Raw genomic sequence first — 8,995 nt, forward strand, 5'->3', positions numbered from 1 at the left:
CAAACAACAATAATGTAGAAGTCCAAAAGCTTCAGAATTCAGAGTCTACTCAAAATCAACAAATTGAAGATGGAAAACTCAAAATCAAAAAAGATAGCAGGAGGAAGTCCAAGAAAAAAAGACCTAAAAAATGCCAAAAAAGAAGAGCAAAGCGTTATTCAAACCAACCAGTAGCAAAAGAAGAGACAAATTTGAATCTCCAGCAAAACAAAATGATTTTTCAAGGCAATCCTTAGAAGAAAGTATCCTAAGCCCTGCTGCAAAAGATAAAACATCACAACAAGATTAGACAGAGGAGAAGAACAACAGTGAAACCTTTCCTGAAGTCAACGAGCTTGATACAGAAAAAGATCAACAAATGCTAAATTACATTAGACAAGTTAGTCTAGAGAATAGAAGTGAGGGAATAGAAAAGATGGATCAGTGCTGTGAGTCTGGCTCTTCTACTGTCCCTACGGAGATAAGGAATCAGCCAGGGCTTCAATTGGTCGTAGACTTATATAAGAATAAGGAAGACTGCAACAACACTAATCAGGAGAATGATAACTCAGACAGTTATCAAGAAACTGAGCAAATGAGCTATCAGCAGGATTTGAGAAAGGAAGATCAAGCCTCTCATACTTTTACTGATGATCAACAACAAAATACAAGGAGAGGGAGAAGTGAAACCAGGAAAAGTGGCAAAAGACACAGGAATAAGACTCAACCTTCAGTGAGAAGGAATCAAAAAGAAGACAACCCCCTAATAGTTTTAAATGATTAGTGCTCTATTTTGGAACATTAGGGGAGTTAGATCCAAAAAAGCTATTCACAGGCTAAAGAAACTGATCAATCTCAATAACACTCAATATGTGGCTATCTTTGAACCCTTTGTTTCAAAGGAAAAATTAGATGGCTACAGAAAATTTTTAGGATTTCAATACTACTGCTTCAACAACAACGGTCAAATCTGGTGTTTTTGGAATGCATTCAACTCCTCCAAGGTTACTTCCTCTAGTGATCAACACATTACTATTAAAATCAATAATGCTATTGGTATGCAGGATATTTGCATTACTGCCGTCTATGCTAAATGCAAATCCAAAGAAATGAGGGATCTTTGGCAGTCTATTGAACATGACAACATGGTGATTGATGTTCCTTGCTGCATAGGGGGGGGGGGACTTCAATATTATTTTGGATCCTAATGAAAAACTTGTGTGGGGAGGGGGGGAAGCCTCACAGAATGTATGGAAGCTTGGAGTTTCAAACTTGTATCAATAATTGTGATCTCATAGATGTCGGGTGTGAGCAAATGATTTTTGCCCTATATGAATTACTCCCACAAATTCAAAACAAAATAAATTTTCCCATTATTTGCAATTTCGTTGATTTTTGTAGCATTTTTATTAATTGTTTGCATTTGTCTGCGCATGTTAACTTTGTTTAATTAATGAAAAATACAAAAATATATTGCATTTGCATTTAGGATTTAATTTCATATTTTAGGATTAATTAACAAATTAGTTGTTTTATAAAATGAGAAAAATCACAAAAAATAGTTTATTTTACACTTTTTAATTTTAATTTTGAATTTTGGTAGTGTTTCCTTTAATTTGGGTTTTAATTATTTGTAGTAAGTATTATTCATAGTAATTAATTTGATTTGATAAGACAATTTGATTAGGGATTAATTTAGATTTATTTTTAATTTTAATTTAAGAGAAATTAGAAAAAAAAGAAATGAAAAGGAAACGAAAATAGAAGAAAGAAATCTATTTGGGCCAGATTTAAATTTCCCCTAGGCCCTATTGTCAAAGTCCCTTTACCCGCCCAAGTCAGCCCAGAACCCGCTCCATCACCCGCTCCGCCCCCCTTACAATCCAAACGACCCCGTTTAATGCCCCTATCATCATAACCATTGGATCATTGAGATCCAACCGACCGGAACTCCTCACCCTACCCATATATATATGTCCGAACGGAGGCCACCCCCTTTCTATCTCCCCTCCATTCCCGTCTCTCACATTCAGAGACACAAAACCCTAGCAGCCGCCCCAAATCCCCAAACCTGTATCTGCCGGCAGCGCTACCCCAATCCCTTCCATCTTCTAACCAGACAACCCCCACTCTTCCCTCATATCGTATCCCATTTCAGTTTCTTTTAAAACACCCCAGAATTCCCCAAGTTTTAGATCTAAAATGGCCGAAAGAGTCAAGCTCTTGATCCTTTGGCGTTCTTCGTTAATCTTAGCTTGTTTTGAGTTAAAACTAGCATTAGTTAATGGCTTTTGGAAAAAGCCATTGATTAATGTAAGTTCCAATTCATCTCTGATTCACCGGATTCTGTCCAGAGCTCCTATTATCGTGGGTTTGTTTTATCCGTTGAATTCGAAAGGTTTAAATAGGTACCCATTCTCCTTCTTCTTTTCTAGTTGTTCTCGAGTTTCAGTTTTAGATTGCATGGTCAATTGGACTAATTAGTGGTAACTTATTGTTTAAGAATAAATTTAATCAAATCATGTTTAGTATTTGGTTTAAATTACCGATTATAATTCAAGTTGCAAACTATGGCATGTGGTTCTGTCTCTTCTTCTCGAATGTATTTTTCATTGAAAGATTTGCTCTATTTTGGGCCATTTGGCCAGGCCATTCAACCTAGATTTAAGTGGTTAGTTTACTTCTGGAAGGGAATAGAAGAGGGGTCGTTAGGAATTTAAGAGCCAAAAATGAATATAAGGAAAGGGGGAAAGGGGCTCATGTTTTAGACTCTGCTTTAGTTCGTTTGGGAACAGTTCGATTATGAATTAGGCTAAAAGTCAGAAGTCCAAGAGGGGTGGGATTAGGCCAGTTTGACAAGGCCTAGTCTTAGAATTTGGACATTGGGTCAAATTGACCCATTGGTAATTTACTGAGGGTAATTTTCAGGGTTTTGAAGGGTAGTCTAGGTAATTAGCTTGGAGAATCTTGGTGTAACAGCCTTAGGAAGCTTCCAGGAAAGAGGTTTGAGACTATTTTGATATTCTGAAATTTACATTGGGGGTATGCGAGCTAAAACCAAAATTCAAAAAAGGGCAAAATACAAAGACTGATATCTTTAAGCTGCCCTAATACTTGCCTATAAAGGCATCATGACTTGCTATTCAAGTCAGGGATTAGAGAAGATAAAATCCAGAAAAATCAGAAATGGCTGAAAGGTTTTAAGTGATATTCTCTATATCTAAAGCACTGAAAAACACACAGGGGTAAAACTTCAGAATCAGAAAACACCAAACAAAATGGGAAAGTTCTGGCACTGTTTCATTGGTTATTTGTTTTCATCTTTCTGGTTTTAAGTATTGGACATCTGCTGGAATTCTGGGATTTGAGTATGGATTAAAAGAGGTTGTAGTTGCTGGTTGCTTGCTGCTTTACCCTCTGTTGTTGGAATATTTTCTTTAAGGATTTTGAAGCAGATTTCAGGCATTAAGGTACACATCATGACCCTATGCCAGAATCCTTGTAATCATGATTTTACATGAATGTTAAATATGTTATGTGAATAATTGAATATATATCCAATGTGATTCTTGTTTCATATGCTGGAAACATGCTTCTCTTGTGCTTCAAATACATTAGTGGATATTTGTTGGGTTTGGGTTCTATGTGTACTGTTTAGCTCGCTCAAACTTAATATTTGCTTCATGTTTTGAGTTGTGTGTATTAGCCAGGGATTAGCCTGTTGCAGTAGGACTCTTTATGGATCTGAGCTTAATATGATCAGATTCATAAGAGTTGAAAGCTAAAATTGGTATCACTCTTGTATGGGGAAGAGCTTACGACATTATGGAGGATCACAATCTGATGTCTATTTGGTTTTCTCAGTAGTTTAGATTTATTATGTTTGTTGTTTCATAAGTTAAGGTTGGTTAATCTTCATTTCCTAGCTAAGTACTTGTCAAATGACTCGAAATGTTGTTAAATAGTATGGAGACTACATGGAGTTAATGTAATGGATGAATGAGTCAGGAGGATCAAGGGTGAATACCTTAGCCAGTTTCGTTTTGAAGTTCAAACTTGCTGAAAACAAGCTGCATAATCAGTTATAAGATGTTGGGTTTTCTGGTTTTTTGACTAATACTGTTTTGTCATGTTTGGGTTCAATGATAAACCCAAGAGTATTTCCCACTCTCCCTTCATTTTTATTGAACTTTCAGCCCTCTGTTCCCTCCATTTGACTGCAACTATTTGGGTTCTTAAGTCCACTGTATTAATGATCGAAATATTGTATGCGATTTGGATTGGTGGCTCAATGTCATAGCTTCTAGGTTTTGATGTGTGCATAAGTCAAAGTGTTAGTGAATATCTGCCTTCCTATAACAGTGATCTAGTCTTGCCTCATTATTTTTCTTTCGATCTAGCTTAAACTAGTTTCAGGATTAGTTTAGTTTTCAAAATCTGAGCCTTGTGTCACAATTTTTTATCACATTGTCTTCTAGAATTCAAGTGAGGCATTTGTGTTCTTGAAGAACTATGATTCAAACAATGAATTTATGGTTTGACAAGTTACAAATCTCGCTAAGCTATGTAAGGCTTTCATTGTCGTTGGCGAGGTCACAATTGGGATTCGAACTTCATGTAATTTGTTTATAATTTATCTTATTTGATATTGAGACGTGAATTCTTATCCCTGTTCAATGTTCAGTTTTTTTTTAGAAAATAATGATCATTTGTGTGTGCTACATTTCTGGTTTCTATGTATACTAGTTTGTCATATGCTAATTAAGGCTATTGGGCCCAGCTGACTTTTGTGCCCGGTCCTTGTTAAGCTTTTGTCGTTTATCCTGGGCCTCCTTTTGAGTCCAAAGCATAATTTAATTATTGTTATTAATGTTCACAAGCAGGGGCGGTCCAACTCCTGAAATCCCAGCGCCCCTTTCCCTTTCTCTAGTGATCATGTGTCTCGGCCTTAAATCACGTTAATTCAACTAGTTGTCGTAATTAATTTGAGGTGAGCCATACTAGATAACACAAATAGCTTATTGCCCTCCAAAATTTAGTCTGAATTTCCCTTTTAAAATTGGAATTGAGGTGCACCGTGCCAAATAAAATCTTAAAATGTATGGCCCTCGCTTAGTTAATATTTTAATCCTTAGAATTCGAGGCACACCATTTAGTTGAATCTCCATGGCCCTTGCAAATTTAAAATGCGTAGTTGCTTTAGGCGCGCTATTTAATAATTTACCTTCCTAAACTCGGGTGCTCATTTATGTGACCCAAATCCAAATCTCAACAACGTTAGATAAAATGTGTTGTGGACTGCGGGTGCATTTATATGACGTGGTTCAAGACGTATTTTAAATGACGTTGCAATTTTCCTTAAAAATGAATAAAAGCGGTTAAAGTTAAAATGGAACCATAGGTTAAAACATGTACTAAAATCAGATAATAGGCCAATTACAACAGTTGAGCGACCGTGCTAGAACCACGGAACTCAGGAATGCCTAATACCTTCTCCCGGGTTAACACAATTCCTTACCCGAATTTCTGTGCTCGCGAACTGTAAAAACAGAGTCAATCTTTCCTCGATTCGGGATTTGAACCGGTGACTTGGGACACCATAAAATTATCTCAAGTGGCGACTCTGATTTAATAAATAAATAATCCCGTTTCGATTGTCACTTAAATTGGAAAAAACTCCCTTATACCCTTCCCGGGGTAGGTAAAAAGGAGGTGTGACAGCTCTGGCGACTCTGCTGGGGATCAAACCTAGAATCTCTAGTTCAGGCTTCAGAATTTGAGCTTAGATGAATTGTTATATTTGGCTTTATTTATTATCTGATTTTATTACATGTTTGGGCCTAATGTGCTAAATGTTGTTTTTACCGCTTTGATATTATATGAACTGTATATAAACTGCTACGAAACCCTCTCTTCTCTCTCCCGAGGAGTGCACGCTGGTTGTGACTTCTTTCTGTTAGTGTCATATCCCAAATAGAAGGAGGTTCGGACAAGTTGCAAAGCCGGATGATCTTTTGGTTACCGGTACGCAGCCCCCCTGGCTCAAGTTATCCGCTCGGGTAAGCCAGGTCTAGAACAGTTCACCCAGGTTTTAAACCTAAAATAACTCAGCCTCATGCCGGATCCCTAGTAGGAACGCTTATCTGCTTCATGTGCATTTGACTTTGGAGACTCAACACAGGGGTTTGGTCTGTCTAGGACAGGTATGCCCGAAATGAAAAAGACCATCCTGATGCATCCTACTTGCTACTTGTGCATTCATTTGCTTCGGATTTGCATGTTGACCGGCTTATAGGGAAAATGTTAAGAGAAGGAAAGTCAATGTGAGGGCTAAGAGAGTTAATTGCTTGTTTTTGAAAAATAGATGTCCCAAAATATACTGAAACTCTAGCGAAATTTTGAAAAAAAAGGAGAGAAATCTTTGTTTTGTTTTGAAAAAAAAGAAAAAGTTGGTTTTTGTTTTGTCAAAATTGCCCGAACTACGCCAGTTTGATTCTCACCGGATGTGGGATACGTAGGCAACCCCCATCGAGTCCAACTTCCTTTTTGCAAGAATAGCTCAAAAGGCACTAAAATTTTATTACTTTGTTGGAAATAAGTAAGGTTAGCCATTCTTGTTGAAAATAGCCGAATGTCCCCAAAAGGACACCAGAAGGCTGTTTTTGCAAGAACAACCACCTTTGGTCTCTTTTTTTTTTGGAATTTTGGCCGGTTAGCAAGTACAACCTTAAAATCTTCTCCCCGGAAGTGCTGAAAGGCCGTATTTGCAAAACCGGGTTTTTTTTTGAAATAAAAATTTGAAAAAAGAGAGAAAAATAGTGTTAACTTTGTTTTTGAGTCAAATGAGTCTTGATTTTGCTTAATCACCCTAATAAATGTGCAGAATGAGCACGAGTCAAAGTTTGCCAATAACAGTCATGAACAAGATCCCTTTAGAGTTGCATATGTGGTGGGAAGATCTGGGTAAATCAGAGCAAGATAAGGTCAATCTACACTTGGGAGGTCTCACCGGGTTGTTGAAGATCAGGCCTAGAGGAGACATCATAAAGACATTGGTTACGTTTTGGGACTCAGCTCACAATGTCTTGCAGTTCTCGGATTTTGAACTCACACCCACCTTAGAAGAGATAGCAGGTTATATGGGAAGTATTGAAGGTCTGAGGCATAAGTATCTGATCGCTCCAAGAGCTGTTAAATCTCACAAATTCATGAATTTGCTAAAAATAAGCAAGGGAATTCCGTACTCTGAGTTGGCGGACGGTTTTTCCACTCTACGTTTCATATACCAGAGGTACGGGTATGTAGGAGGATTCGACAACCCGGAAAGCGGGGTTTGTAGCAAAGGGAACCGAGTAAAATGGGATGAGCATAGGCGTTTCGCCTTCATGGTAGCTTTCTTAGGCCTCGTGGTGTTTCCCCGAAAATATGAGAATATCGATCTGCGGGTGGATGGAGTCGTCAAAGTCTTGAGTACCAATGACAAGAGCACCCTTGCCCCTATGATAGTGTCTGAGATATACCGAGCTCTCATAGCTTGTAAAGCTGGGGCAGATTTCTTCGAGGGATGCAATTTGCTACTACAGATGTGGATGATCGAACACCTATGTCACCGCCCTCAGTATATGAGTTATGGGTCCGCAGAGAAAAGTTGCATTGAAGAGTTCGACACAAGGATTTCAGGGTTCAAGTTACCAGAAGGGTTTGGAGATTGGGTATCCCGCCTTCGCTCCATCACTACAGGGCAAATAGAATGGACACTGGGTTGGCTTCCTGTTGAAGAAATTGTGTATATGCCCTCCACCGGTCCTTACTTCCTCCTAATAGGTCTTCGAGGCATTCAGCCTTACGTTCTATATCGGGTGATGAGATAGTTGGGAAGGTGCCAGGTGACGCACCCAGGTGAAAATCTTAGTGTTTATGCGGTCGAGGTTAGCTCCGACGGCCAATTTCATGAAGAAACAGTTCGTTCTATTTGGAACGAGTGCCAGTATTTGACAACGAACACTCAAGTGCGTGACTTATCTAGAGGCGAGGTCTCACCTACCTACCTTGCCTGGTATAGAAAGAAGAACACTACAAGGGCCGAACCGGAAAGACCAGCCAAAAAGCCTCGCATTCAGGAATTCGTTGAGACGTCGCAAGAACAGTGGGCTTGGCTCGCCAAGGAGAATGAGTACAGGTCCATAGTAGGAAAGCTAGAAAAGCAAGTCAGGGATCTCCAATTCGAGAACGGTTTGCAAGCTGCGACGGATGAGGGTGAAAATAAAAAGCTAACCGAAGAAAATGAGGCCCTTCGAGCCACGATTCGAGAAATGAAAATAGCAGCTGAAAATCCTGCCAGAAGTGCAAAGGATGAAAAGCTTATAAAGAACCTAAGGCAGGAGGTGGATGAGTATGGTTTTGATTTGAACAAAGCAGAGGGTGAACTAGCCAGGGCTCGAACAAAATTGGCTAAGAATGTGGAGGAACGAGCGTGCCTAGTTAAATAGTTAAAAGAGAAATACGACAATGAGGTTGCGGGGTTGAAGAAAAGAGTCATCACCGTTGAGAACAAAATGATCAAGCAGGCGAAAGACTTTAAGGCTAAAAGAGAACACTGTTATGCAACAATGGCACAATTAGAAAGAGATCTGCAACAACTTCAAGAACGGAATCATATAGCTGAACAAACTTTGGAAGCTAGGGCCCAACAGATTGGGCGTTTGTTGCAAGAAAAGGGCGTCATAAGAGAACGGGTCAGAAGGATCACCGACTACATCACAATGAAATGTAGTAAGTGTAAGGACATGACTAGATGCACGTTCTTCGCCACTGTGATGACATTTGTCCACCAGATAATGGAAGATCTCTACCACCTCCAAGGGGATTTAGCGCGTAGGCCCGTGGTGAGACCGAATGATGTCCCACGGGACCAAGGAGCATTTGAGGTATTGATGTATAAAATGATTTTTACTCGAGTCTATATTTTCTTTCCGTTGGAGTTTGTTAGTTTGTTTTCGAGTCTACATTTTCATCT

Source organism: Nicotiana tabacum, chromosome 9, assembly GCF_000715075.1.
Source record: "Nicotiana tabacum cultivar K326 chromosome 9, ASM71507v2, whole genome shotgun sequence".
NCBI classification, from domain to species: domain Eukaryota; kingdom Viridiplantae; phylum Streptophyta; class Magnoliopsida; order Solanales; family Solanaceae; genus Nicotiana; species Nicotiana tabacum.